The sequence below is a fragment of the Pelodiscus sinensis genome, chromosome 16 (genome assembly GCF_052426305.1).
Source record: "Pelodiscus sinensis isolate ZL-2025 chromosome 16, ASM5242630v1, whole genome shotgun sequence".
Classification (NCBI taxonomy): domain Eukaryota; kingdom Metazoa; phylum Chordata; order Testudines; family Trionychidae; genus Pelodiscus; species Pelodiscus sinensis.
In genome coordinates, this window is record NC_143067.1 from 4214922 (window position 1) to 4220641 (window position 5720).

Here is a 5720-nt window from a genome sequence, read left to right on the forward strand (position 1 = left end):
GATTCCCCTGTAGGCAACATTTCATCTTTCTTCATTAAAAAAATAGTATTAAATTTTATTAAAGAGTCCCAATTAAGCTGGTAACTTGCTTCAAAGAGCATCCAGGCTTAGGGGGATATGTTAAGTGTTAATAGAGATGGGAAGATTCGCCTGGAAAGCGGATTTGAAAAACAGCCTCTTTCTGACTGGTACAATTTGGCTCACACACTCCTTAAGGCATTCTCCCAAACTTGATTGATGCTTATTTTGGGAAACAGCACATAAATGCTCAGCTTTAAGGTCAAATGGATTACAAAGTTGGCTGGTTCAGGTGCAAACTTTTCCCGGTGGCTTTGGAACACTGCAAAGATCTGCTGTATTTACCAGGAACAAAGGCATTCTGATTCTGACCTAAGACCAGTTTCACTCCAGGGTGACTTCAGACACAGAACTGAATCAAGCCGTATGAATGTTGCTTTTCCAAGCAACTTTAGAGGCATTTTAGTTGCTTGTGCCTCCTTCTTGTTGAAACGCCAGTTGTGACGGGTTGGGGCCCGCCTACCCGCCCGAAACGGGCCCACCCCGCACCGACCCGGTGGTTGCCCTCTCGCTGCTGGGGACCGCCCGACGAGAACTACGCGCGTGCCGGCTGTGTAGCGCGGCCACGCGTCTGGTGAGCAGCTAGGGCAGGGGACGTTGCTAGGCAACGTCAGATGCAGGGCGGTAGGGAACTGGCGCCCGGAAATGACGCGAGGGGGGGAGGCGGAGTCAGACAGGGGGAAGAGGATACAAGAGCGGAGGAGCAGGGGAGACGAGGAGGGAGGGGAGAGAGAGTAGGTGGGAAAGCAAGGGAAGCATAGGGAGCCGTAGGTGGGGTGGAAGTAGCCCAGGGCAGGGCGAGGAGCCGGCGTACCGGCGGGTTTCGGGGGCGGACCCCCCCCCCCCCGGTGGGACAGATCCCAGCGATACTGTCCTTAGGGCCCTGGGCTGGGGTCTGGGAGCGAGGGCGGGCCCAGACCCCCCCACCCCACATACCCTGGCGGAATAGACTGTGTGTACTGTGGTCAATTAAGCACTCGGGCACCTGTCAAGGTAGCACAAGGCAGAGGGGGTGGGACTGGAACCCCCACACCAGTAATCATACAAGTCAAGAGCATGAGCAGCTGGTACCAAGAGCATTTGGGATACCTGCTCAGAATGCACTCCTAAAAACAATGCGGTGATAGAAAAGTTGATAATATTAAACCATGTCTTGGAGGCACATTAACCAATGACTGAGATTGTGGTTTAAGATCATCAACTTTTCTGCTATTGTAACCCACACATCTCCTGGGTGTAGGCACCTTCCCATGGAGTGGCACTGAGACCACTTACAGAGAGGAAGGGTGAGTTTACTCTACAGCCTTCACTGAAAACCAGCTGGTTTTATAGTCCTGCACTGAGTTCCAGAGTTCCCAGGTTTGGTTCCACCTGTTGGCGTTACACCCTTACAATTGCTTTTGTCCATACCTAGCTCTTTGAGGGCACGTCTACACAGCAGGGCAAAAGTGGAACTAAGCTGCGCAACTTCAGCTACGTCAACGGTGCAACTTCAGCTACGGCACCTGCGTAGCTGAAGTCGAAATAGCGGCATTCGGCTTTTGGTGCTGCCTACGCTAAGGAAGTCGAGGGAAGAACACTCTTCCTTCGATGCCCCTTATTCCTCACGAAATGAGGGTTACAGGAGTTGGAGTAAGAAGTCCTCCAGCTCGACGTTATTCTGAAATAATGGCTTGCTGTGTAGCGGCGCACGCTGTTCTTTCGAAATAACGTCCGTTATTCCAAAATAACGCCGCTGTGTCAACGTAGCCTAGTGAACCATGTTTTTAGGCGAGTGTTCTGAACAGGTATCCCTGACACTCTCTTAGCACCAGTGGCCCATGCTACGGACTTCCTTTGGCGCTCCCTCATGCTTTCTTCCTAGAACAATGGCATCTCTTTGATAAACTAGGCAAATATAACTTAGATAGGGCCACGATAAGGTGGGTGCATAATTGGCTGGATAACCGTAGTCAGAGAGTTGTTGTTAACGGTTCTAAATCCTGCTGGAAAGGGATAACAAGTGGAGTTCCTCAAGGGTCTGTTTTGGGACCCGTACTGTTCAATATCTTCATCAATGATGTAGATATTGGGATAGAGAGTACGCTTATTAAGTTTGCAGATGATACCAAACTGGGTGGGGTTGCAACTTCTTTGGAGGATAGGGACATAATTCAAAATGACCTTAGCAAGTTAGAGAAATGGTCAGAGGTAAACAGGATGAGGTTTAATAAGGAGAAATGCAAAGTGCTCCACTTAGGAAGGAACAATCAGTTCCATACATACAAGATGGGAAGCGACTGTCTAGGAAGGAGCATGGCGGAAAGGGATCTAGGGGTCATAGTGGACCACAAGTTGAATATGAGCCAACAGTGTGATGCTGTTGCAAAAAAAGCAAATATGATTCTAGGTTGTATCAACAGGTGTGTTGTAAGCAAAACTCGTGAAGTCATTCTGCCGCTCTACTCTGCACTAGTTAGGCCTCAGCTGGAGTAGTGTGTCCAGTTCTGGGCGCCACATTTCAAGAAAGATGTGGAGAAATTGGAAAGGGTACAGAGAAGAGCGACAAGAATGATTAAAGGTTTAGAGAACATGACCTATGAAGCCAGGCTTCATGAACTGGGCTTGTTTAGTTTGGAAAAAAGAAGATTAAGGGGGGACATGATAGCGGTTTTCAAATATCTAAAAGGGTGTCACAAGGAGGAAGGAGAAAATTTGTTCCTCTTGGTTTCTGAGGACAGGACAAGGAGTAATGGGCTTAAAGTGCAGCAGGGGAGGTTTAGATTGGACATTAGGAAAAAATTCCTAACTGTCAGGGTGGTCAAATATTGGAATAAATTGCCAAGGGAGGTGGTGGAATCTCCCTCTCTGGAGATATTTAAGAACAGGTTAGATAGACATCTGTCAGGGATGGTGTAGACGGAGCTTGATCCTGCCTTGAGGGCGGGGGGCTGGACTCGATGACCTCTCGAGGTCCCTTCCAGTCCTATTATTCTATGATTCTATGATTCTATCTCTTATGCAAACCGCTCATCAGTAAAGGGTCGGTGTGGCCCTTTGAGATCCCAAAGACCTTCCTGTCACTGCAAATGATCACATCCCCCAGGCTAACGCTTGACAGCATGAAAGCAGAGCACAAGACTGCTTTCTCCATCTTCTTTACCCGGTGTTTGCTTTTATCTCCGTGCTCAGTGCTCTGGTGGGAGGGAGAGCAGCATCCGGACCACTGCACAAGACAGAGATAAAAGCAGAAGTCCTTGATGACTCTCTGGGTGCAGTCACCTGAGCTACTGCAATTTCCATTCACCCCTGCCGGCGTCCTGGAGACGGCCTTGGAGCAGCCAGCGCTCAAGCGTCGAAGCTGCAGTGCAGTGGGCTGCACACGAAGCGGGGGGCTGGGAAGCTGGGTTGTAGCCCTAGTGGCTACTGCCTCCCCCGTGAGCCCCAGCAAGTCGCTTTGCTTCTGTCCAGCAATCATAACCCCCTAGGTGGAATGGGAATGGCCATTCTTACCCGCCCGTGTGCATCGCTTTGCAAGCTACCGATGAAGAAATCTGTCTACGCACACAGCAGGAGGAGTCTTAACACCTTGGCGGGAATTCTGAGAAGATCGAGAGCATCCCAGCCAGAGCAATCCCAGCCTGTGGAGCACCCTGGTGGGCCCCCCAGGGGGCAGGAGAAGCCCCCGCCCAGGTCAGGAGGGGAACTGCCCCAGCCTCGCTGGTTAACCTTAACCGGCAAGGCGCACCCATTAAAAACTGGTTAAACCTTCACGTCCCGAATGTGGAGACAGCCTGAATTTTGGGATCGAGTGAATTCAATGACCTCTCTGCGTCTCAGAGACCCTGGGCCAGGGAGCCGGATTTACTGTAGTTTGGAGACCACCCTGCTCCTGCCCAGGAGATCAAAGACAGACAATGGTCCAAAGGGGATGATCTGAGGACAAGTCAGACGCCTCGCATTCAGTCCTTGCTCCCTGCAGGAACAGAGCAAACATCTCAAGAGGATCTCCCGCCGCACACTGATTCTGGTGATCACATGTTAATTAATAAAATATGCTAATTCTATATTAACTGGAGACTCAGAGGTGCCGTAAACGCTGTAATGTTGCTGTACAGATGGAAACAACCAGGACGGCAAAACAACAACAACACTCTCTATTGTTACAAATGCTTTCACCAAATACCTCAGAACCTAAAATGCAAGAGGGATTATAATACGGGTTGAACTTCTGTGGTCTGGGGACTCTCTGGCCTAGCAGGACCACGGATGTTGCTGGACTAGAAAGCCCCGGCACACAGGCTGCCGGCAGAGCCAACAGGGCAGTAGAGACCATGGGGCACCAAAGCCCACAGCCAGTGGGGCAGGAAGCTGGTGGGGTTGCCGGAGTCTGCGGAGTGCGGGGGGTCACTGAGCCCACAGCCAGTGGGGCCGGGAAGAGGGGGATGAGGGCAGGGCTGGCCTTAGGCAGATTCAACCGATTCAGGCCCCGCGCCTAAGGGGCCCCGCGCCTCTGAACCTGGAAGTGTGTCGGGCCATGGGCGGTGAGTTACTATTCAGAGCCGTGGGCCCTGCTCCAGCAATATGTGGAGCTGGGTCTCTCCGCCGGCTCTGCCTGGAGCGGGCCCCAGACCCCCCCCCCCCGTTGGTCCTTCCCCACGCGTCCTCCCACCCTGCCCCCAGGGAGCTCAGAGCTCGCAGCTGGCGTTGCCATGAGTGACGGCAGGGCTGCGAGAGCCCACAGGCCTGCCTCTGGAGTTCCCGGGGCTGGAGGATCCACTAGGGCAGAAGGAGCCCAGCAGAGAGACTGTCCACTCCCAGCCTTCCCTGGTCCAGAAAATTCCCTTGTCTGGGACCGGTCAGGTCTTGAAGGAGCCGGACTCGGGAGGTCCAGCCTGTAGTAATGCGCAGTCCATGGATCCGTTATTTTCTGGGGTCTTTTTTGATCACTGGTTCATGCAAAGCTTCTGCGGTACAGTCTCTGGAAATGAGCATTTTGTTTTAAAATCATCTGTGGACTGAATTCAGCAGAGCAGCTGGGGAGAGTTCTGGTCTCCATTACGCCAGTGTTAGGGCCCAGTCCCTGTTAGGCGTCTCGCAATGAGTCCGACGAAAAATCCACTCAAGTCAATGGTCTGATTCCCATGACTTCTATGAGCGTTGGTTCATACCCTATGCACTCAAATGATGGTGCCCATAAATCCAGAGATGTTCACTGTGGCCAACGGAGCTATTCTGAGTTTACACTGGTGCAAGAGAAAGAAGAGTTTGACCTGTTGTCTTGAATACAGCACGAAGCGGAGTTTAACTATGCAGTTTAGTTAAGCAAAGCAGTAACATTCCCTGTCTTCCCATCAGTTCTTGCTCTCCTGTTATTCACATACATCTGCGAGGTATGAAAAATAGATTCTTTCAAATGACTCTTAGAGTTAGTCTGATTTATAGCAATGACGGGCTCGCGGCTGTAAAAAAGCCCGAACAAAGGAGAAAATGGTTGTAAAATTGCTGCCTTTAATTTATTATCCTGGATGGCAATCTAACGGGTTCTCCATGATGTGCTGCAGCACTAATAAAGGAATTTTGCAGGATTATTATAGCAATTTTAAATCGATTCACTCAGTGAATACTGCTGCAGCACTGCAGAAGTCAATTATAGATATTAC